Source organism: Patiria miniata, unplaced genomic scaffold (genome assembly GCF_015706575.1).
Source record: "Patiria miniata isolate m_02_andy unplaced genomic scaffold, ASM1570657v1 HiC_scaffold_20, whole genome shotgun sequence".
NCBI classification, from domain to species: Eukaryota; Metazoa; Echinodermata; class Asteroidea; order Valvatida; family Asterinidae; genus Patiria; species Patiria miniata.
This window is the reverse complement of record NW_024037059.1, coordinates 939,739-966,357: the sequence shown is the minus strand read 5'-3', so window position 1 is coordinate 966,357 and position 26,619 is coordinate 939,739. Positions and strand designations below refer to the sequence as shown.

The following is a 26,619-nucleotide window of genomic DNA, read 5'->3' as shown; positions in this document are numbered from 1 at the left end:
AGTTGGTTTAGCATTCAAATAAGTCCCAATTCACAATACCAGCCTAGTCTTCTTCAGTCTGGAAAATGCACTTGGAGAAGTAGCGTTGTACACCGAGAGAGGTATGGGTCACTAAAGGGTTAAAGCATGGAGCATAGCTAGTCTTCAGTCTGTGGCAATACCAACATGTGTCCTGAAAGATCTTCACCTTATTTGACAAATGACACACTACCGTTATGCCCCAAAGACCATATTTCTAGAATTTCAGTTTTGGTCAAGTTAAAATTAGATTCAAGTGTGTCAGTTTGATGCAAAATGCGATATCACTTTGCACTTTTTGTTTGGCAAAGTCATGAGATAGTGAGGAATAAATTTAAGTCCCCTGCTAGTGAGACATGATAAATTAATTTCAATGTCAGATTGGTTTCAGCAACCTTTTCAAAGATTCACAATTTTGAGTGTTTGTTTCTTGGCGAGTGGAACCAATTTGGTCTAACTCGGAGCAGACAAACTTTATGGTACATCTGTAAAATCTACTCAATGTTTGACCTCTTTGCAGGAAGATTTACAATTGTCAGATATCAGACTTGTATTCAATTACTGCTCTCTGATGAGATGTTGAACACAAACGACTTACAGGGAAAGTTTTTCAAGTACATGTTCTAGTACCGATACACTCACAGCATATGATAACTTTCTTCTGAATGGAAGTGTACAATACTGAATTTTCTTTTCTGAGGTAGCGTGCAAAGGTGCAAACTGGCCAATAAGACAAGATACAACTGAGTATTTCAAAGTTTTGATTTAAAGTCAAAGCTAAGGTGAAGATCTTCCAGGACTCTCAAAGACATTCAAAGTTAAATGTCTTCTTCTTAGTTGTTAAAATCAATTGAATAACGAATACTAACAGGTGGACACAATGGCACGACCTTTGTTTTAACGTCTCATTTCTCACTTAAAAAAATGCATACTGACAGGGAATGAGAATAAAACAATTTCAGTTTTGCGCTGAAAGGAGTCGTGCATCTGAGAAGAGCTTTTGCTTCAAGGCTTTTCAGCTTAATCTGTGTCAATAACAAAGATAGAACTGCTTTTATTGCAAGCCTAGATTTCCAAGGCTTCTTTTGAAAGTGCACGTTAATTTCCAATTGCTCAAGAGCACACTTTGATATGGCTCTCGATCACTGCAGACAAGTGAGCAGCTCAGATCACAAAGTCGTGATCACAAAAAGGTCCGCTTAAACAGACTTGGCAGGGGATTTCCCCATGCAACCACCTATCAGGTGGGTGATGAATGTATGGGGGGCTGCAGTGATTGCTCAAGCCCAAGGTTTTATCCAATCATAGGATTGGAGTGCAGAGGTCACAACATTTGACCACGAGTTGATTAGCAGCACTTTGAGTGCTTACAGTGAGTGTCGAGTCCAGAAAGTTTACTGAGATTGGTTGAGATGTTTGCGCACCAATACACTGGTTGCATCTCTGTATGATTGTAGGACTCAATGGGCACTCATAAGAAGAGTATTGACATCTCTTCGGCAATATCAAAGGTTTATGAAGACTGATCAGTTCCTAGAATTGTCATGTCAAAGCCTTCGTCCAACTTTGACTACAGATGACAAAAAGCTGACATTTCGTTTCTCTTACTTTATTTTTTCAAGTGCCAGATTGAGGCTAATTGGTATTGCCACAGACTGAAGACTATAATGCACAATACTGTTTTCCTGTAATGCAGACAGATAGCGTTTACTCCTAGCCATGAGATACACATGTTACTGTTGGGTTTAGCAAGCAATGAGGATGTACACAGTGCATGAATTCATTCTACAAACTTCAATTAAACTTACCATGGATCCATCTGGCAGGACTGGCTCCCTGTGTCTGACACCACAGCTTCTATTTGTTAGGATGCAGGGGGCTTTTTTTGTCCACCACATCTTCCATCTGGCCAGGAAGCAGCATGGTTCTCCCCCTCTGCACACCAGGACTTATCCCCTACAATTTGAAGAGTTTGGCCTTCTCTCCTTTTTTTCAAAGTTTCTTAAAATTTTCTCTCCGTTTTTTTCTTTCGTACTGCAGTTTTGATGATAAATATGATGGCAATAGCCCATTCTTTGCTTTTTTAATTTAATGAGAATTTGTTTCCTTTGTGTTTTTAAAGGAGCATTGAATTTTTAAAAGTCTCTTTTAAAGTTGCCTTGAAGTGAGGATGATTTTTTTCTTCGTTTTTTTCTCTTTTTTTTTACGACGCCAAAATTTCGCATTTTGAATATTTCAGGCAGAGAAGCTGCCTTTTTTTAAATTTGGGAATTTTGTATATCACTTGCTTATGTTTATCAAGTTAAGATTCGTATGCTGCCAAAAACACAAATATTATTTGCAAACTCATTTTTTAAAGTGATACATCAGATGCTGAATTTAGAGCAGATTTGACGTTTGATTCAGTTAATTATAACAATTTCCTTTTGATATTTCCTTATTTTTATCCGTGCATGTCTAAGATTTGAACACACTCTATGAGATAACTGATTGTACATGATGACACAATAAAAGGCATTGAGATTTCAGAGTTATACCATGGAAGTTATTCACATAAATAGCGGCTGAAACACCTGTCCGAAAATCAAACCGCATTGAAGAACATCAGATTTACCAACAACAGTACCCATTTGTTAGCAGATCATTTGGATCAACATGATGCCATGGAACTATTGAAATGCAAGCGGGACATCAAGAGTAGATGCTCGATTGATCTCTAGATTTGCAATCTCCAGATTGATAGATGGTACATAATTTCCACAGCAACACTCGGTAAAGAAACAGCCAAAAAGACATCTCCTTTGCAGAAAGGCAAACTAATTGTCAAAGTTCAAAAGGATCCTTACCATGTTGAAGTCGACCAAGTCATCCACGATTATCCAGACCACAAGTTCAGGAAGCTAGCACACACCTTGAACAACCAACCACTCGTCAATGCAGATAGGGACGACCCACCAGACAAGCCGGCATCTGCGGGCGGGGAACACCACACGTGCACGCCCCGGGGGGACTTGCATGCGTTGGGCTCAAGTGTATCAGAACATTGCCTGTTGGTTAAACGTCAAGTATATTGGTTGGTTACTCAACAAATTATCATAAAAGACTATGCAATGTACATGTATGTACAGCCAGCACTGGAAGCATCATTTTTTTCTGTTCGTTTTTTAGAGCGAGGATAAAGTTTTGATCATTGGCACTCAGTAAGTAATGAACAGTGGTTAGCATTTGTTTTTGTATTGCTTGACAAATGAACAAGTAAAAACTGCTTTCTTGAGGTAGTCAGCATACGCACTTGGTGCAAAAACAGCTTCGTGAAGAGGAAACTTTCAAATAACAGTTATTTTTGTGATTTTCTGAGTGTTTGTGCTTTGAAATTGAAAATACGCAGTTTGCAACTTTTTGGAAAATGTGTGATTAACGCCAATATTTTTCATTCGCAGCCAAACTTTGTCTTTCTACATTGTACCAGTGCTGACTATACTTGATAAACAAAAGCTGGGTACAAGATTGGCATGGCTGCTGATAGTAGGTAGCTAAGTTATGATGTACTGGAAAACGCATCAAGGATTTCGAAAACTCATTTCTGAAGACAAATTTGAAGATACAGAAACAAAAAAGTTAATTTTGTATATGTGTTGGCAACATTGGATTTTTGATAGAGTATTTCCAGCTCATAGTTTTACTGCAAGGAAATTTGGACTATTGAGAATCTAAAACATTTTTTGATTTGAATTTGAACCAAATTTTAGTCTAAATGAGAGATTTTGGGTTCAATACAGTAAATATCAAAAGTTTCAAATTGTGTGTAAACATAGTTTGTTTTGAAAGAATGTTGTTAAAGAGAAACCAATCTTGCACCCAGCTATTACCAATCAGGCAATGCCATAAAGAAATGTTTCAGATTAAAATATCAATTAATCGAACGTAACCAGCTCTCTCTGTTATAAACATTGTACCATAAACATTCGTCTACGACAAGATTTTCTGCATTTTGAGCAGTCCTTAGTTTTAGCGAATCTTGTCCAAGAAATTGTTTGATTCTTTCAAGAAAGCACAGAAAAAGAATGCAACTTTACGAAATTGAAATGCAGCGCTTTACTGTCCTTTTTTTTTGCAGTAAGTGACCGTTTCAAGCTAATGAATAGAACTGAATTTGGTCAATGAAACTAGTGCCTAATCACTTTTATGAACCGTGCCTGAACAACTGACTGCTGTGAGAGGCTGGTTACGTGTCACTTGTAGAGGCCTCTCCTCCATCTTCATGAACTGTGGTTTGATTTGATCTCAGCTATGAGTGCCATCAATCATAGATTCACCAAAAGAATATTATGGTTTGAAGGCTTTTGTGCAACAATTTTCTTTGCAGACAATATTTTAGAGTATCATGTCCAATTTTTTTTTTTACATGATGACTTTTGTGCTAATTCATCATCAAATGTTGTGAACGACAAATTTTGCATCAGCTTTTCAATATTTTTGACATCTTTCAAACTGTGGTTACCCGAGGCAACCCATTTTGCATAAAGGCCACAAAGGTGATTTATGAAGACCTCTAGTGAACTAAAGGAAAGAGAGACCTCTACTTCTTAAATATAATAACTTCCGTTTCAAAAGAGTTCCGTTTCAAAAGAGTTCCGTTTCAAAAGAGTTCCGTTTCAAAAGAGTTCTGTGTCAAGACTTCCATTCCAAAAGAGTTCCATTGCAAAAGAGTTCAATGGCAGAAGAGTTCCGTGTCAAAAGAGTCTTGTTTCCAAAGAGTTCCACTTCAAAAGAGTTCCGTTTCAAAAAGTTCCATTTCAAAAGATTTCTGTGTCAAGACTTCCATTCCAAAAGAGTTCCATTGCAAAAGAGTTCAATGGCAGAAGAGTTCCGTGTCAAAAGAGTTCCATCTCAAAAGAGTTCTGATTCAATAAAATTCCATTTCAACAGAGTTTCGTGTTAAAAGAGTTCCATTTCAAAAAAGTTCCATGCCAATATAGTTTAAGCTCAAGAGAGTTCCATTTCACGAGAGTTCCATTTCAAAAGAGGCTTTCATTTCCAAAGCGGTCTTTAAAAGTTTCTGTCAGATCGCAATCAATCAATTGAGTCTGGCAGAGACTGGCAGAGACTGGTAAAAAAAGACCTCTGGTGTATGACATGTATCATTCCCATATCATTTCTCAACAGTCTTTGAAGCCCTTGGTGTGACTGGCGAAAGCATGCAGCTCAAGAGTTGGGCATCCTTGGAGTCACTCTTTGTCCAGTTGGAGAAAAACACAGCTCTTCAAGCAGTTCCTGCAGACCTTCCACTTGTTCGGCCAAAAATGAGAAGCAGCAACTCATGGCACTGTGAGATTGAGAGTCTAAAGGCAACTGAGTTTTGGAGGAAGTCAATTCGAGTGAGTTCAGGTCTTGCGGTGTAGCTGCTGAATTCCATATAGGCAATAGGGATGTACAGTAGAAGGGAACATGTGTGTGGTATTGATCAATGGTACCCCACGACATCCAAACGAGACATATCTCCTGTTCGTCGCAGACTGTGTCCATGTAGCTCATCAGATCAACTGTTGAATAGTTTGCTGTTCAGTGAGCAGCCTGCTGCAGTGATGTCCGGCAGCGTGTGAAGAAGTAGGATTTCTCTTGACCATACATGTAGAGATAAGAGCGTCCTCAAAGTATATGGATGGGCTGGTGGGGAGCTAACCTCTGCTGATTTGCATGAGTGTTGCTGAGTCACAGAATCTGTGTGTCAAATCGGACAAACAAACAATAGAAGGATATATGCAATTGGTTTGTGTACATCTAATGAAATCTACCACAGTCTATCCTAGAACAGAAGTCTGTTACATTTTCTACCCATTTTTGCTCAAATGATGTGTTGTCAGACTAGTTTTGTACAAAGTTACCAAATTCTTACATCACATAAAAACTATCACCATTCACCAGCAAGCAAGAACATGTACTTACCCTGTGTCTTTGGTTCCTGTGACTGGCATGATACCGGACAGTTGATGGACAGTTGTGGAGATTTGGTGCCTGGATGGATACATCCAACAGCTGCAGGTGGGTTGGTGAATGGTGACTTTCTTGAGGATAATTGATCTGTAATGAAGTAAGTTCAAAACAAGAGTTTTTAACATTTACATGTAGGAATATATTGTTTTACAACCAATTTAAAACGCATACTTGTGACTTACATTGTATCCTGTAATTCTCAGGAGAAATTTGGAGAGAGTTTGTCTTGAAATGATTGCAGGATGTTTTGAGGTCATGATCCATGCACCTGTGAACTTTTTTTTTTTTTAGTTTTCCTTGTCATTATCTTGTCTGGTTCCCAGACCAAAAGATTCTGACTATTCCTGATGAATCTTAGGTCCAGTAGCCTCCGGTAATACATTGTATTACAATTTACATTACGTGACTAAAACGGGAGGAATTCCTCCGTTGTCTGAACATGTCCGATGTTTGCCGAATTCATTTCGTCGACAATCGGATAGCGCCCGAGCATTTCCGAGTATAATATAGGTTTAAATATCTGCCAATTGCTTATTAAAAACTTTTTAAAATGAGTTGACAATTAATACTCATTGCTTTCATTTAGAAAACTTGAAATTCAATGACAATTTTGTGCATCAAGTATACTCGGATCGTACGGGCGAACTTTTTTCAGCGTCATGTACTATTTTGAATTTGACGACTGTTACCGAGATTTCCAAAAGTCGGTCTCTGTTCAGCTCTGCCTGCTATCAGTGCTATTTGGCTGCCTAATTTTGAAGATTCCGGGTCAGCATTAGTCAATGTTATCTTACAGAAATATCAAACTGTATTGTCAACTGTTTATTACGAAGCAAGTGATTTACTTAAATATTTGATCAGAACATTAAAAGCGGAAATCAGAAACGAAGCCGAGCTTTGAAAAAGGGCCATTAATGTCGTCATGTTTATTTTTAGCCACGGAGGCTGCCTGACCTACAATTTAGAAGTGAGTGTCGGGAATTATTGTCAGGTCTGGGAACCAGACTAGTCATTATCCTGGTAAGTAGCTTCAATAGTGAATATACATGTATATGAAGCTTTCAAATTCAGGGGGAAACCAGGCTCTGTATAATTGACTGTGAACCCGTCCATGATATTTTTCTTTTCCTCTTGTGTGCCTAATGGCACTCCCAAGGGTTCTTCCATGTACTTATATGCGTATCAGCACAATACGCTGAAATTGCAGCCTGATACGCTGTACGTTTGCTGGAGTCTGATCGCAATGGCATCATGTACGCTGCATCCCCACGTGAAAAGACAAAGTACATTGGACACTACTCCCTCACGGAAAAAGATTTGCGATGTTCTTCATGCTACTTTGCGACTGTTTAGGCTGCGGTTTCTTATGGACTGGCCAAACAAAAGTTCGAGTTAAACGGAGTTACATGTCTGGGCATTTTGAGTTACGGGGGTATTCATGTACATAAATATCTTGTTCTCTTGACGGGAATGCAGCATTACTTTGAGATAAATGGAGTTTTGAGTTATCCAATTTTGACTTAATGAGAGTTTACCATATTCAGCAGCACAGCTCCTGACCAGAAGACATACATGTACATGTACATGTACATGCACATGTAAGAAAATAAAACCATTATCATGCATGTACATGTACGCTAGCCCAGGTTGGACAACGACGTCTTCATTGCATTACGACTGACGTCCGGGGTATAAATTCTACTACCATAGTGAAAAAACTTCTAAAACTTTTTTCCTTCATATTTTTACCTGATGGAGGAAATTGAAATTTCGTTAACGTATTCCTTGTGTCCAGAATTGTGCATTTAAGCTGGGTTCAGAAAAGGCAACTATGTCCATGGGCGGCGTGTTTACTGAAAATAAACCGTTTCGTTGAAAAACATTTTCAGTATGAACTCCCCACGTTAAGACGTACACGCGCGTGCCGTTTGCTGCAGTGGCGGCAGCGTGCTAGGTGTGCATGCGCGCGTGCGTGTAATCTTCACACGGGGAGTTCAAAGTAGCGTACGGAAAATGCTTACAACGAAAGCATGAAATGGCTGTTTATTTTCGGTAAACACACCGCCCATGGACATATTTGCCTTTTCTAAACCCAGCGTATGCACAATTCTGGACACAAGGAATATGTAAACAAAATTTCCGCTTCCTCCATCAGGAAAAAATATGAAAACTAGAGATTTGCGTTTGTTGTTACAAATGCAGAGTGGTCGGGTAGACAACTATTTTATGAAACACTGTCCAGTTAAGTTATGAATATTTTAATCTAAGAACAAAGTATTAGGAAATTAAATCCTTTCCAGGACAATCAATTAAATTTCAGTAAACATTCAGTGTACAGATACAAGTTATTTCTGGCTTGATAACGTCATTAGTCAAAAACGGGAAGTGAATACTGATTTAGTTTGGAGTGGATGTTCATTGTGAAGGTAAATAACGTATGAAAATTTGGAAAATATAAATGTATGTATTCATAACACCGAACTTCCGGTTCGATGACGTCACAGTTTTTGGAAGCAAAAGGTGAACATTGTAATGGTATCGTTATTTGGGCTAAGATATACATGTATGACATGGATTAAATGATAGAATTAAATTTAAATATGATCGTTTCAAATTCTCATAGAAGAAACTTCCGGTCTGATGTTGTCATGAAATTGAAACCTTGCCAAGTTATCAGTGGTTAAAGGGAAAATACAACATTTGCAAACATCGAAAAATAAAACTACCAAGCTGTTACGAAATACCTTACTAGGATGTTGGTAAATGACATGTATGCTAAAGCATCCTGTAAAATTATGGCGCCTGGTGTGAAGCCATTTTCAAGAAAATGGTATATTTGTATACATTTCCAGCACTGGTCGGCCAACCACCGTTGGAAAAACCTAACTATTTTCCAAATTTACCATTTTTTTAAAGTCTAAATTTGTTTTGCTAGCTATTGGTTCCATGTTCATGAACGGGTGCAGGCCAGCTAGACTGGTTCCCTTACCTTACAATTTTCCAGTATTTTTGATCCATTTCATCTTCAGTGGAGTCAGGGAACCAGACTACTTGAATTTTTTTGTTTTTCTTGGTTTTTCCAGCATTTTCGAACACAAAACGTCAAACATGTCAGTGCAACAATATTTGATCTATTATACCAACCCCCCAAATAGTTCATTTCTGAAAATTACAGCAAAAGCCAATGATGTACATTCCCTTTTTATATAATCAAAGAATAGCAAGGGTCGTGTGGTAAAATTTGAACCTATGGTTTCAAAAGTAAAGAAAAGAAACAATATTTTATGTGCTGCTAGTTGGCGCCCTTTCGGATGATGACGTCATCACACTGTTTTCGTGTGTTGCATTCCTCACTAAACACTTTCATAATATATGTGTCTGTAGTAAAATGCTTCCGCTTTTGAGTTATATTAAGTTTTTATTGGGCTTCCGGTAACACTGGAAGTAAAGGCCAAGCGGTTTTGTGTCTGGGAACACAAAATGTTTCTCACAGAATAATCTACAACCTCACGGAAAAAACGAACCCGATGATCTTTTTAGTTCAAAATATATAACGCAAACTATTTTGTCAAAATTTGCACTTAAATTGCTCGTAATTTGATACTTCATAACGTCATGATGACGTAACAAAATTTATAACATCTTCATGACATGGTACAAGTTCACACAAGGTTAAATTTGTGACCATAGGCCTACAGTGAACTGTTTGGAAGAAATGTTGCTTTGTTTTGATGTCAGGCTAACATCTTCATTTTGAATTCACTTAACTTTGACCTTCCGGTAGACCCGGAAGTAAAGGTCAAGTTAGTTTACGTACCAGACAAAAAATGTTTAGCGATTAATGGTCTATCTGATTACAGAACACGAACATCATTGACTGTTTAGTTTAAGAGTTACAGGTGAAAGTAATTGGTCACTTTTTCAGATAAAATCACTTGTAATTTGACACCTGATGACGTAATCATGACGTCAGAGTAATATGCACCACTTCGGATGAGGGTCGATATATTGAAAGTTACAAGTTCATACATGTACCATATATCCTTTAAGAGAAAACCCACGGAGAAGTATTGTCCAGAAGAAAAAAAAACAGAAAGAACTAGAGGCTCGCGTTTGTTGTTACAAATGCAGAGTGGTCGGGTAGACAACTATTTCATTAGACATTGTCCAGTTAAGTTATGAATATGTTTTTGGCACGAAAAAAGGACTTTAACATTTCCAGTACCAATTATTTTGTACAAAAGGAATATGTCTTTTAGGGTATGTTAAATTTCAGTAAACATTTAGGTACACGTACAAGTCATTTCCGGTTTGAAGACGTAATCAGTCAAAAAAAGAAGGGAGGACACTTTATTAAGTAGAAATAACGGATTGGAATATGGAATTTAAGTGTATGTAAAAATTACACATAACTTCCGGTTTGATGACGTCACAGTATTTGGAAGCAAAAGGTCAATATTAAGTGTAACAGATGTCAATTTATTCGGCAAGTCATGAGACAGCTAGGATCATATGATGGATTTAAATTAAAAATAAAATGATCAGTGTTGAATTCTCCCTACAGTAACTTCCGGTCGATGACGTCATGATTATGAAACCTTGCAAATTAATTTGTGGTTGATTTTATTAAAATTGGATTGAGGGTTTTAACATTTTGAAAGATTAAACTGTTTTGATGTGCCGCTAGAGGGCGCCCTTTTGTGCGATGACGTCAAAATGATGTTTTTGCGATTGACATTCCTCACTTAACACTTCCATAATGTATTTGTCTGTAGTAAAATTCTTCCATTTTAGAGTAAGATTCAATTTCTATTGCACTTCCGGTAACACCGGAAGTAAAGGTCAAGCAGTTTTGTGCCCGGGAATAAGAAATGGTGCTCAAGGCACCGTCTACAACCTCACGAAAAAATGATAAAGATACTCTGTTTAGTTCAAGAGATATAGGTCAAACTATTTTGTCAAATCGTGCCATCAAATCGCTTGTAATTTGATATCTGATGATGTCATGATGACGTAACAATATTTATTGTTCACACTAGGTTTTATGATCATACCGTATTCCGTTCTGAAGAAATTGTGCTTTGTTTTGATTTCAGACTAATTTCTTCATTTTGAATTCACTTAACTTTAACCTCCCAGTAGAACCGGAAGTAAAGGTCAAGCGAATTCACGTACACGACAAAAAATGTTTATCGATTAATGGTCTATCTGATTACAAGGTTGGAACATAATTGATCAATTTGTTCAAGAGTTATAGGTGTAAGAAGATCGTCATTTTTTAACGAAAACCGCTTGTAATTTGACACCCGATGACGTCATGATGACGTCAGAGTAATATGCACCACTTAGGATGAGGGTCGATATATATTGAAAGTTACGAGTTCCTATCATAAACCGTTTAGGAGAAAACCCGCAGAAACGTGCTGTACGGAAAAGAAAGAAAGAAAGAACTAGAGTTTCGCGTTTGTTGTTACAAACGCAGAGTGGTCGGGTAGACAACTATTTTATGAAACACTGTCCAGTTAACGGGAACATGTAATAGGATTTATATGACTTCAATACATTTAAAACAGCTTTCTTGCCATGTAACTATGAAGTTTCCACCTCCTTTGTAGCAGTAAAAGTGAGAAATTTCAACATTTAAGCTTTTATGCTAATGAAAATTTCCATATTCATGAGCCAAAGCGCGATGTCATTCAAGGCAGAACCGTAGTGTCTCCATAGCTTTGTGTATACAAATATATGTCAAAGTTTTCTTATTTTCTTGGAGTACATTCCACTTTATATTGTTTATCATGTAAAACAGCTTATTTGGACAATCGTTGTGGCAAATATTTCTTCAAAAAAATTTTGTGGGTAATTTTGAAGGACTAATTTTTGTACTGTTCATAACGCACCTTTGGCAAGGAGTACCTTGTGTGACAAAAGCAAAATAGCGCCCTCTTATATGTTGATGAAAGGATTTGCTAATAATTGAAAAACTACCACTTTCTTGTCACTTCCAATGAAAACAAGTATTAAGATCTTGTATGTATTGTTGCAACACATAGTAATGTGCATGAAAACAAGATGAGCTGAATTCCACTGCATGTTTCCTTTAAGTTATGAATATTTTTATGTAAGAACAAAGGATTTCGAAATAAAATCATTTTCCAGTAAAATCAGTTATTTTTATTTTCAAGTAAAAAAATACATCTTTAATGGTGTGATCAATTTCTGTAAGCATTTTATGTACACATGTATGCAAGTTATTTCTTGGTTGATGACGTCATTATTCAAAAACGGAAAGAGATGTTCATTGTGAAGTAAAATAACGTATGTATTCATAACACCCACCTTCCGGTTTGATGACGACACAGTATTTGGAAGCAAAGGTGAGCATTGTAATGGATATTTTTTGGGGGCTAAGATCGACATGGATCAATTGAAAGAATTACATTTAAAATATGATCGTTTTCAAATTCTCATAGAAGTAACTTCTGGTCTGATGACGTCATGAATTTGAAACCTTGCCAAGTTATATGTGGTTAATCAAAGAATATCAAGGGGCGATTTGGTAAAATTTGAACGGATGGTTGTCAAATTAAAGAAAGCTCACACTATTTTATGTGCCGCAAAGGGGCGCCCTTTCGAAAGATGACGTAATCACACTGTTTTATTTGTCTGACATTCCTCACTAAACACTTTCCTTATTTGATGTGTGTAGTAAAATGCTTCCGCTTTTGAGTTATGTTCGGTTTTTATTGCACTTCCGGTAACACCGGAAGTGAAGGTCATGCAGTTCAGAGATGAAACTGGCCTTGGCCAAAAAAATCTGAAATTGGACCTTGGGTATGAGATGCCACAGTGACCCGCAGTGCAGTGTAGCGCATCAACGTGGGACCCTGTTAATTTGTCCATGTCATAGGTCAGTATTTAACCTTTTCTCCAGGCAGAAAAGGATCTGATCAGTCTGCCAAGGAGTGTTTCTACCATAGAATCACTCCATTCACAACTGGTGAAAGAGATTAAAACTACTACACTTGTGAACATTTTTACATGCAGGTTTCATCGACTTTTTATGGACTTTTTTTTGGAAAGTATAATGAAAAGAATTTCATTAAATAATCATTAAATAATCATTTTTGTTGGATCATCAAAAAATCTGAAATTTCATTGGAAAAGTTTTAAAAATCTGATTTCAGATTAAAATCTGAAAAGTTTCATCTCTGGCAGTTTTGTGTCCGGGAACACGAAATGTTTCTCACGGCATAGTCTACAACCTCGCGAAAAAACAAACACGATACTCTATTTAGTTTAAAAGATATAACGCAAACTGTTTTGTCAAAAGTTGCCCTTAAATTGCTTGTAATTTGATACCTGATGACGTCATGATGACGTAACAAAATTTACAACATCTTCGTTACATAGTACACGTTCACACAAGGTTTTATGATCATACCATTAACCGTTTGGAAGAATTGTTGCTTTGTTTTGATTTCAGGCTAAAGTCTTCGTTTTGAATTGACCTAACTTTGACCTTCCGGTAGACCCGGAAGTAAAGGTCAAGCGAGTTAACGTACACGACAAAAAATGTTCATCTGTTAATGGTCTATCTGATTACAAGGTTGGAAAACAATTGATCATTTTGTTCAAGAGTTATAGGTGAAAGAATATCATCATTTTTTTCAACGAAAATTGCTTGTAATTTGACACCCGATGACGTCATCATGACGTCAGAGTAATATGCACCACTAGGGATGAGGGCCGATATATGTTGAAAGTTACAAGTTTATACCATAAACCGTTTAGGAGAAAATCCGCGGAAACGTGCCGTACGGAAAAAAAATAAAGATTAATCGGAACAATAATAGAGAGTGGTCGGGTTGTGCCCGACCACTCAAAGAAAGAAAGAAAGAAAGAAAGATTAATCGGAACAAATCCAAAGAGTGGTCCGGTTGTGCCCGACCACTCAACTAGAGGTTCGCGTTTGTTGTTACAAACGCAGAGTGGTCGGGTAGACTTTTTTTCTTCAATAAACACTGCCGTGTTAAGTTTTGAATATTTTTATGTAAGAACAAAGGATCACGAAATTAAATCCTGTCAGGTACAGGGCAATTCCACACCAAAGTGGACATGACACCAAAAAATTCAAATACATGTGACTTTAACAAATTTGGCATCAAATGAAAGCTAAAAGTCTATATTTTCAAGATTTGAAGTCAGAATTTTATTTTTTATACATTTCGTTACCAAAAAGTAGGATTATGTAATAATCCTGTTTTAATCCTAAAAATGTGATAAATAGTGATATGAAAGTATTCTACCAAAACACACACAAAAATATGTACTAATGCCATCAGTTTCTATCATGAGAAAGTATTGGTCTTGAAAAACCGACTAAAACTTGTTTTTAACATTTTGCGTAATTTGCTTCGCTTCAGTGACTTCTAATATTTCAGCCTCCGAAAATGTCCTTCCGTTACCGAAAAAATACATATTTTTAATTTATTTTTAAAACTTGCAGTATGAATGCATGGAAAGTTATTGTGCAAAGCAAGTTTAGGTAGGCCTTCAATATGACATTATAACTGACACTGCTGTACTTCTCGTTTTTTAATTACAATTAATTAAATCACGTCCTTCCGTTACCAAATCGGTAACGGAAGGACGGTAACGGAAGGACAAATCGTATTTTTATCAAATGTTACGACATTTGCGCTCATGTTTGAAAAATGAAAATCACTGCAAATACATGCATGTATAATGAGCATTGAAAGGACATTCATGTGACCCACCTTCACAAAAGCGGGATAAGCAGGGCAAGGTGTTTATTACAAAGGAAGGCACAGGCATGTACAACATGTACAATAGGCATGTACAACATGTACATTGTACATGTACATTATATGCTGATGTACTAGTACTTGTACATGTATGGAGTTGTTGCAGAAAATCAAATCATAAAGTTGCTGCCATCAGCATTCATGGACAATAGAGAAAGATACGAATTCTGTGAAGCCATTCCAGAAGCAAATTAAGTCAAAAGTGAGATGGCAGAAAGTACCGGTACTTTGGGGCACTTTCATTCAATTTACATGTGTAAGACATGTGAGGTGCAATCTTTGACAAATTATGCCCAAGTTAACAATTTCAGTTTGGATGTTTATAAATTAATTGTTACTACTCTAAATCATTGTAATTTGATTTCAAACATTGATTTTAGAGTTCAATTAAAAGCAACACCTAACTGAAGCCATCAGATCTACCGGTAGATGTTTTTACCTTAAATGTACATATAGGCTGGTCGCCCCCCCCCCCCCCCCCCTTTTGGTAAACCACTGAACCTACCGGTATTATTATTAAAAGTTGTTGGTGAACATGTAACCAATATACTCAAGTGCTCAAAAACTGTGTATTTAAACTTTTAAGGATTGAGGTGATGGGTTTGAAGTCCATTTCTGTAGTTGTCTTGTGTTCGTGAATTATGTGTTTTGGGTAGTTTTTGTTTTCTTTTGTTATCATTAATTAGCAGGCTTCTATCTTTATCTCAATAGTTTCTTGGGTATAATTATTTATGCCAGGTCTGCATATTGTTGATTTCACATTCAGTTACACATTTCAGCAATTTGTTTCACTCGTATAATTAGTGTAAATTCACATTTTGTTCATGCTGTAATTGAGTAAACCTTTTGTCCTTCCGTTACCGTCCTTCCGTTACCAAATCATAATCTGCTTAAAACGTTGTAATTATATTACCGAAACACTTAAAGTCAAATGAAAGGCGGTATAGTATAGATAAAGCTTCAGGGATTCCATTTCTTACCTTTAAAATATAATTGCCCCATAAAATTCACAGAGTTTACGCAAAACGCGAGTAAGTTGGAAAACCCTTGTCCGTTTTACCGTCCTTCCGTTACCGACCTCATTAATATTCATAATTCATAAACGGGAGGCATTCATGCCCCCCAAAAGTGTGGAAAATGAAAGTAGCATTATAGCAATACAATTTTGACATTTGTTTGCTGTAACTATGAACAGTGTCTGTGATACACACATTTGAAATTTTGTTTAATGAGTGAAAACGTCCTTCCGTTACCGTGGAATTGCCCTACAATCAATTATTTTGTGGTAAAGTTCAGTAAACATTCTATGTACACAAGTTATTGATGGCTTGATGACGTCATTATTCAAAAACGGGAAGTGAATACTGATTTAGTTCGGACTTCGGAGTGGATGAATGTTCATTGTAAAGTTTAATGACGTATGAAAGTATAGAAAATATACGTGTATTTATTCATAACAACTAACTTCCGGTTTGATGACGTCACAGCATTTGGCAGCAAAAAGTGAACATTGGATATCGTCAATTTACTTGGGCTACGAAGATATACGACATGAATCAATTTTTAGAATATGGTCGTTTTCAAATTCTCACAGAAGTAACTTCTGGTCTGATGACGTCATGAATTTGAAACCTTTTTGGTTAATCAAAGAATATTCAGCTAAAATCGCTTGTAATTTGATACCCGATGACGTCATGATGACGTCAGAGTAATATGCACCACTAGGGATGAGGAACAATATATTGAAAGTTACAAGTTCATAACATTTACCGTTTAGGAGTAAACCCGTGGAGAAGTATTGTCCGGAAAAAGGAAAGATTTATGAGACTGAATCCAGACAGTGGTCGGGTTGTGCCCGACCACTGAAAGAAAGAAAGACTAGAGGTTCGCGTTTGTTGTTACAAACGCAGAGTGGTCGGGCAGACATTTTTTTTTGCAATAAACACTGCCGTGTTAAGTTTTGAATATTTTTATGTAAGAACAAAGGATCACGAAATTAAATCCTGTCAGGTACAATCAATTATTTTGTGGTAAAGTTCAGTAAACATTCTATGTACACAAGTTATTGATGGCTTGATGACGTCATTATTCAAAAACGGGAAGTGAATACTGATTTAGTTCGGAGTGGATAAATGTTCATTGTAAAGTTTAATGACGAATGAAAGTATGGAAAATATACGTGTATTTTTTCATAACAACTAACCTCCTGATTGATGACGTCACAGTATTTGGCAGCAAAAAGTGAACACTGTAATGGATATCGTAACTTAGGCTACGAAGATATACGACATGAATCAAATTTTAGAATATGGTCGTTTTCAAATTCTCATAGAAGTAACTTCCGGTCTGATGACGTCATGAATTCGAAACCTTGCCAGGTTATTTTTGGTTAATCAAAGAATATCAAGGAGCGATTTGGTAAAATTTAAAAGGATGGTTTTCAAATTAAAAAGAGCAAACACTGTGCTATGTGCCGCTAGGGGGCGCCCTTTCGAAAGATGACGTCATCACACTTTTTTTTGGTCTGGCATTCCTCACTTAATACTATCATAATTTATATGTGTGTAGTAAAATGCTTCTGCTTTTGAATTACATTCGGTTTTCATTGCACTTCCGGTAATACCGGAAGTGAAGGTCAAGTGGTTTTTAGTCTGGGAACAAGAAATGTTTCTCACGGCATAGTCTACAACCTCACGAAAAAACGAAAACAATAATCTATTTAGTTCAAAACATATAGCGCAAACTATTTTGTCAAAATTTGCCCTGAAATCGCTTGTAATTTGATCCCTAATGACGTCATGATGACGTAACAAAATTTATAACATCTTCGTAGCATGGTACAAGTTCACATTAGTTTCTGGGTCATACCGAAAACCATTTGGAGGAGATTCTGCTTTGTTTTGATATCAGGCTAAAGTCTTTATTTTAAATTTACCTCACTTTGACCTTCCGGTAGACCCGGAAGTAAAGGTCAAGCGAGTCATGAATTTGAAACCTTTTTGGTTAATCAAAGAATATCAAGGAGCGATTTGGTAAAATTTGAACGGATACCGGAAGTGAGGTCAAGCGGTTTTGTGTCCGGGGACAAGAAATGTTTCTCACGGAATAGTCTACAACCTCACGAAAAAACAAACAAGATACTCTATTTACTGTAGTTCAAAAGATATAGCGCAAACTATTTTGTCAGAATTTGCCCTAAAATCGCTTGTAATTTATTACTTGATGACGTCATGATGACGTAACAAAATTTCTAACATCTTCCTAGCATGGTACAAGTTCACATTAGGTTTCAGGAATCAGGATCATACCGCAATCCGTTTGGAAAAAAATCTGCTTTGTTTTGATTTCAGAATGGTCTTCATTTTGAATTCACCTAACTTTGACCTTCCGGTAGACCCGGAAGTAAAGGTCAAACGAGTTCACGTATACGACAAAATATGTTTATCAATTCATGGTCTATCCGATTACAGAAATACAAACATCATTGATTATTTTGTTCAAGAGTTAGAGGTGAAAGTAATTGATCACTTTTTCAGCTAAAATCGCTTGTAATTTGATACCCGATGACGTCATGATGACGTCAGAGTAATATGCACCACTAGGGATGAGGATCAATATATTGAAAGTTACAAGTTCATAACATTTTGGTTTGCGGTAACACCATGTGGTAATAACTACTGCTTAGAAGATATTAGTTCTGAGAAGAACTTGTCCTGCTTATTATCAACTTTGCTAAGTAGACTGTCTCCTGACGATGACTAGAGCAGGCTAGTCGAAACGTTGAGACCAAAGACAAGTTCTTTTAGAACTTACAGCAGGACTGTTCTAAACAGAACAAAAACTACTTAGCAAAGTTGATAATAAGCAGGACAAGTTCTTCTCAGAACTAATATCTTCTAAGCAGTAGTTATTACCACATGGTGTAACCGCAAACCGAAACGATACCGATACCCCACCATGCAAAGCCTCAAATCTTATATTCATAACATTTACCGTTTAGGAGAAAACCCGCGGAGAAGTATTGTCCGGAAAAAAGAAAGAAAGAAAGATTTATGAGAACGAATCCAGACAGTGGTCGGGTTGTGCCTGACCACTGAAAGAAAGAAAGACTAGGTTCGCGTTTGTTGTTACAAACGCAGAGTGGTCGGGCGACACTTTTTTTGCAATAAACACTGCCGTGTTAAGTTTTGAATATTTTTATGTAAGAACAAAGGATCACGAAATTAAATCCTGTCAGGTACAATCAATTATTTTGTGGTAAAGTTCAGTAAACATTCTATGTACACAAGTTATTGATGGCTTGATGACGTCATTATTCAAAAACGGGAAGTGAATACTGATTTAGTTCGGACTTCGGAGTGGATGAATGTTCATTGTAAAGTTTAATGACGTATGAAAGTATAGAAAATATACGTGTATTTATTCATAACAACTAACTTCCGGTTTGATGACGTCACAGCATTTGGCAGCAAAAAGTGAACATTGGATATCGTCAATTTACTTGGGCTACGAAGATACACGACATGAATCAAATTTTAGAATATGGTCGTTTTCAAATTCTCACAGAAGTAACTGCTGGTCTGATGACGTCATGAATTTGAAACCTTTTTGGTTAATCAAAGAATATCAAGCAGCGATTTGGTAAAATTTGAACGGAAACCGGAAGTGAAGGTCAAGCGGTTTTGTGTCCGGGGACAAGAAATGTTTCTCACGGAATAGTCTACAACCTCACGAAAAAAACAAACAAGATACTCTATTTAGTTCAAAAGATATAGCGCAAACTATTTTGTCAGAATTTGCCCTAAAATCGCTTGTAATTTATTACTTGATGACGTCATGATGACGTAACAAAATTTATAACATCTTCCTAGCATGGTACAAGTTCACATTAGTTTCTGGGTCATACCGAAAACCATTTGGAGGAGATTCTGCTTTGTTTTGATATCAGGCTAAAGTCTTTATTTTAAATTTACCTCACTTTGACCTTCCGGTAGACCCGGAAGTAAAGGTCAAGCGAGTCATGAATTTGAAACCTTTTTGGTTAATCAAAGAATATCAAGGAGCGATTTGGTAAAATTTGAACGGATACCGGAAGTGAGGTCAAGCGGTTTTGTGTCCGGGGACAAGAAATGTTTCTCACGGAATAGTCTACAACCTCACGAAAAAACAAACAAGATACTCTATTTACTGTAGTTCAAAAGATATAGCGCAAACTATTTTGTCAGAATTTGCCCTAAAATCGCTTGTAATTTATTACTTGATGACGTCATGATGACGTAACAAAATTTCTAACATCTTCCTAGCATGGTACAAGTTCACATTAGGTTTCAGGAATCAGGATCATACTGCAATCCGTTTGGAAAAAAATCTGCTTTGTTTTGATTTCAGGCTAAAGTCTTCATTTTGAATTCACCTAACTTTGACCTTCCGGTAGACCCGGAAGTAAAGGTCAAGCGAGTTCACGTATACGACAAAAAATGTTTATCAATTCATGGTCTATCTGATTACAGAATACAAACACTATTGATTATTTAGTTCAAGAGTTATAGGTGAAAGTAATTGGTCATTTTTTTCAGCTGAAATCGCTTGTAATTTGACACCCGATGACATCATCATGACGTCAGAGACTCAGAGTAATATGCACCACTAGGGATGAGGGTCGATATATATTGAAAGTTACAAGTTCATTTCATGAACCGTTTAGGAGAAAAGCCGCGGAGAAGTATTGTCCGGAAAAAAAGAGGAAAGATTTATCAGAACAATAACAGAGAGTGGTCGGGTTGTGCCCGACCACTCAAAAATGTTTTAGAATGTTTTTGCTATGGAAGCAGACATTCATACCCTGGTCTCCGTTGCGTGTACATGTACACAACTGAGTCCAACCTGGGCTACATTACACATGTATGTGTAAACAGAGCCAGGACTCCAGATAATTCAATTTACAGAAACATTTGTAGCTAGATTTTGTTACAGTTATTCTCTGAGGTATTTTTTTTCAAGTGGTGACATTATATGAGGGTATAATATCCATTCAGCATCTTTAGCTCCATGCATGTAGATACATGTACATGTATATAGTATGCAGCAACAGCAACCATTCTTGTGATAAGGGCAATTCTGTTAAATCCAACGTACATGTACATCCAACCACATGATGTACACGGACAAGGTGGTACATGTACAGTCATTTTCCTAGTTCCTGATTTTTCCTAGTTCCGGATAGCTTCAAACAAAAACCTACCTCTTTTGGATTAGTCTCCAATATATTTTTTTTCTAAGGAAGTGCATTTTAAAAAGGAAAATGTAGGCCTAAGCTTCTTGATACATGAAGACCTTTTCGATAAAATCGTTAGGAGAGGAATTCCGGCCAGATTTCCGACTCGCACTTTTACTTGTGCAGAAAAATATTTCAAAATCATTTACATTTTTCTCTTTGTTAAATTTGGTGGAATTCTCTTGAATGAACTATTTTGGGAAAATAAAATAATACTTTAACAGGACATATGCTTGATTCGGTAAGTTCTGGCTGAAAAAAATTTAATTTTCTCGCGTGATTTTTTTTTTTGCACGAAACAGTTTTTGATCAATTCGGAATTGATTGAACCGATGCGGAACTAGGAAAAGTGACATTGGTACTTTTGACGTCGTAAAGTCAAAATAAAAAGAGCCTAAATTTGGAAAATTATTACAAAATGTATGTAGTATCTCCATCACTCAAGGTAAACTATTGAACCAATGTCACTTGAATTTGTGGAGTAATTGAGCTGAAAGCAGCCTGAATGATGTTTGCTATCCGGAACTAGGAAAACGACTGTACCTTAGTTTAGTCTGTTTTCTACTCATTAGAATATTATTGATGAAATAATTGATTATTATTAGTGATGTGTCACATTCACTTTTCCAACAGCAGCTCATCAAAATTTACGGAATTGCCCAAGAAAGAAGTTAGCATGGTAATAACTCACCTCTTTCTTGTCGTCCTGATTTCACTTGTCAGTTACACTTCCAATGAATCAGTGATGATGTTCCCTCTGGTCCACTAGTGCACCTTCTGGTAGTAGTGAACAACAGGTGGATAAGACTGGTCTGGTCTCCTGTATTCATCCGTTGGTAATAATGATAAGGGGACATCAGCATCAGACCAATTTTGCTCAAGTCCTGAAACAAAAAAGTAATTATATAAGTTATGAATAAAGAATGTCATTGTGGGCAGAAACAAAATGGGAAAGCAGTCTCATACTGAAAGTCATAAAAAGGTTCCACATTGGCCTCAAACTCTTAACGTCATTAAATGTTTTAGAGGCAAAATATGCCAGTTCTTTATTTCAACTACATGTACATGTGCACACATCAGGTATTTAGGTATTGACATTTCTGGGGAGGGGGGATTAATCCACCTTACAGATTCAAATCACTGGATTTAAAAAAGAAACAAACTTTTGGAACAAGAACTTTATATTCTGAAGTAATCAGAACTTCAAATACTTTGGAATGGGTTGCTTAGAGAGGGAGGGTTAACAACATAAATAAATGAAGGAAAAGTTGAGTCCTGTACATATACAAATATACATTACTTTGTTTGGCAATGTTTCATGCTTTCTCAATCACCATAGATGTGAAAGAAGAAATAGGAAAGTGGTCACCATTTCTTTTTATGCCGCCGTGTTACTAATAAAAGTTTGAACTTCGTGAGTACATTTGTACTAGTCTCACGTATCGCATTCCGCGAAATTTAGTTTGCGCACGCGCAAAATGGCGGCTGTACGCGCGCGTACACACGTGCCTCATTATCGGATTATGAATATTCATTTATCAAAACGCGAAGTTACTCACCAATTAAACTACCCTATATCAGTGACGACATCGCCCCTGGCGGTTTCTATGCACCCCAGTTGGTAAGGAGGCTTCATCAACATGATAAATATTTTTTTAATTATGAAAATATCAGTTTGCAAAATCGTTTTATGAAAGTTTGAATTTTAGTATGATTTTGCACGAAAATCGAACTTTTTTCTGATATCACATCAAATTTTGGTATTTTTTTAAAATCCGGATTTTTTAGGGATTTCTCACTTCTTAAATGTAGTGAACGAGGGTGTATACTTCATTGTTTTCCATACGGGAAAGCAGCTAATATTTTTTTTAATCGTCAAAATTCGTCCTTGAATATCGCATTTTCGGCGACATTTTGACTCAAAAACGCATGTGACTCGCGGTGAGCATCAGGAAATGTACACTGGGAAGTGGCTGAATGAGTACGAAATGCTGAATCTTTCAGGAAATAGAGGATTTTGTGCCTCTATTATGTCTTGTGGAAGTCAAGAAACCTCGGATCTGCCATTCTAAACCACGTACAACGACATGTCATGACTTGCATGCAAACCGATACTCGTGGGAAGAAATTTGACACCGCACGGACCACGCGGTGAAGTCGCCAGGCATCACGGGCACCGTGCAGTCTGCAACAGCGTGCCGGGAGTTGGAGCTCGCGCCCCCACAACACACATCGCTTTTGACTGGTGGTTATACCGTCGCTTTGGAGTCGAGTTTTGAGAGCTATACGGGTAAAAGGGGATTTGGGTCTGATCAGTAAAATACGAAAACTGATTCAATTGCAAGTTGCCTTTGGAAATTGGAGACTAAGAAGTAGAATTTAACATACAATTCATGTAATTCCAACGGCCATGACGGCAACACTACTATTTTTTTTTCTTTTTTATAAATTTAAAGGCCAGAAAAAAAAAGGGGGGGGGGGGCTCAATGAATTAAGTTTTTGTTGTAGAAGTCGTGTCTAGGCCTACACTAGGCCTACGATTTTTACCCACAACTTTACAGACAAAATATACAAATAAATTCATGTTTTAGACCAAGTCGTTTTTCACTGGGAAAAAAAAAAGAATAATAATGAATTTTTTTAAAGGTTATAAAGAATGGAAAGAGACCAAAGCAAATAATTGTAATTGGTCATACATGAGGCCCAAAAAATATAGGCTAGGGTTTTTTTCTCCATGCCAAACTCAAATCTGTCAAATTGTTTCTGATATCTATTATTTATTATGTTGCGTTTTGAAATATTTTAACATTGCTTATTTTTCCTTATATGTGTACGTTTTTTTTAGCTGTATGGAGATGCTTTGAGTGTCGTCCGGGGACTGTCGTTCCTTCTGATGATGATGATGCAGACTTCTACAAGGAATCTACAATGCCTGAATCTACAAGATGACATGATGAAGGACACTTTGAAGAAAAGAACTATGACCAGCCTTTAAAAAAATTAATTCAAAAATAACCCTTTTATATAATTGAAATATATTTTTAACTATTGTAATCATAATAAAGACCTTTATAAATTAAAATAAAATGTAAATTTTAATAAACATCTTGGGTCTAGCCTCTTCAAACGCTGGCATTGGAGTTAATTTAAAGATTGTAGTAAGAGTTTAATATTAAATTCCAGTGATTTACTAATAAACAATTGATTTGTTAAAGGGAATATACATCATTTGCTTTTGCTGTAATTTTCAGAAATGGATGGAATTGGGGGGTTGGAAATATAAAGCAAATATAGTTACACTAACTTTTTGGAGGTTTTGGTTTCGAAAATGCTATAAAAACCAAGAAAAACGATAATTTTCCTATAGTCTGGTTCCCTGACTCCATATAAGAAGAAACAGAGCAGTTTACATACTTTGGGGGAATTGTAAGGTCAGGGAACCAGTCTAGCTGGCTCGTACCCGTTTATAGGTTTGTAATCGATTGCAAACAAGTGCAATGGTCAATTGGGGCTAGTATTTGAAAAAAAGCCAGTTGTTTCCAACGCTGATCGGCCGATCAGCGTTGGAAATTGATACAAAAATACCACTTTTCTTGAAAATGACAGTATACCAGGTGCCATAATTTTACAGGATGCTTTAGACTGTCATTTACCAACATCCTATTAAGGTATTTCGCAAAAACTTGGTAGTTTTATTTTTCGATGTTTGCAAATGTTGTATATTCCCTTTAATTATTTGCGAATTCTGAGGGTAGGAGATTCATGAACTATGCCCAAAAAGGCAAAATACTCAAACAGGAGAGAGTTTGAAACTGAAAATTGCAATGGTGGACAAGGTTTGGCTTAATGTAAAGAAGGGGAAAATGGCAAATTTTACATTAAAAATGGTAGCAATTAAAATAAAAAGCTTATAATCTAATAATTACTATTTGTACTTCTCAATTGGAATGGATTATCTTGTGATTTAAAAGACCCCCAGCTGCAATAAACAAGATTCTCACGGAACTGGTTAAGCACTCGTCAATCTGCCTATACTTTTGCACGCAGGTAAGTTCCCTATACAATTACACGTAAACATGACATGGCAAGCGTGAAATACGCGAACGAGATGAACCTATCTTTCATTGCAAAAAATATTAGCTCGGTTCTCGCAAAATTGGAAAATTACAATAATTCATGGAGTATTATAATAGCCAAGGGAAAATCGCCAAAAAAATCCGGTTTATGAGAGAGAAAGCAGAATTCTGGGGCTCGTTTTTGCGCGCGCAAAGTTCATGCGCGTTTTTGCATAGAGACGTCACAAACGCGTGCGTAATGCGTCTTCTCGCGTGGTTTCGGATTACAATTATAATAATTAATGTGCGCATGCTCAGACTAAGTTTCCGCGGGTGTCATATTTCATTAACGTACGTGGTCTACAGGCTACCCTTTTTATTCATAAACTCAAATTCTAAAGACCAAACGACTTATCAAAGACAAAGACAAAAATATTACTTTTATTAAGTTTTACATGTCGTGACGTTTCAATAAAATGGCGACGCCCATGGTAAGACGGTTTCTGTGGAAAGTGCGAGTTGAGAGTTCGTTTTTAAAATACGTTTCCATCCAAACCAAATATGAATGCAAGTTTCTGAATTTATTCCAGGGATAAAAAAATAGGAGTCAAGTCAATATTCCTTATGTCAGGACACTTGACGACTTGTTTTGTTTTTAGAGCCATGCTTAATAGCTCTTTTAATTTTGAATTTGCGACGTCAAAATTACCAACACCACTTTTCCTTGTTTAATCAGTTCCAATCCAAATCGATCAAAAAGTGCTTCGCGCAAAACAAAATCATGTGAGAAAACCAGTTTTTCAGACAGAACCACTCCGAATAAAGTATTATTTAATTTTTCGAAAAAAGTTAATTCAAGGGAATTCCAGCAAATTATAAAGAGAATAAACATAAATGATTTTGAATCTTTTGTCTGCAACACGATGGCACAAAAATACGCAAATTCTGGACACAAGGAGTAGGTAAACAAAATTTCAATACTTTTTCCAATGTTTTTCCAAAATCAAAGAAACATTAGTCATTACAAGGAACCCTGTGGTGCTTATGTTCTCAATATAATAAAATACTTTAAATAGTAAGTTAAGTTAGTAAGTAGTCAAGTTCTTAAAAAAACAAAATGTCAAGACGGCCAGCGCCCTCTATCGACTAGTCGACGATGCGATATGCCTCTCTCTATTTTCATTTTAAATTAATCGTTTTTAAACCTTTTCGTGACGGGAAATTCGCTCAAATGTACTCACCTACACTCTATAATCTTTTCTCAAACCTCCAGGTTATCACTTGTTTCCTTACTGTTAACAAACGGCAGGTTTTCAAATTATGAAATGCATCTCGCAAAAACTATTCGTAAAAAGCCGCCATTTTGTCTCAATTGAGCTTCGCGCGCAATGCATCACGGATCAATGAAGCGCTGCGGCGCGGCGGACACGTGGGAATATAGCAAACCTCGGTT

At 36.7% G+C, this 26,619-nt stretch overlaps 1 long non-coding RNA gene across 1 annotated transcript; it reads right to left on the bottom strand.

Annotated features, from left to right (window-relative positions):
- On the bottom strand, positions 1 to 26,554 carry LOC119727464. The gene is made up of 4 exons (XR_005270967.1): positions 26,408 to 26,554; positions 21,803 to 21,995; positions 5,965 to 6,099; positions 1 to 5,739 (listed from the first exon to the last, which is right to left on the bottom strand). It is a non-coding gene; the product is annotated as an uncharacterized LOC119727464 (long non-coding RNA).
- Positions 26,555 to 26,619: the final 65 nt, after the last annotated feature.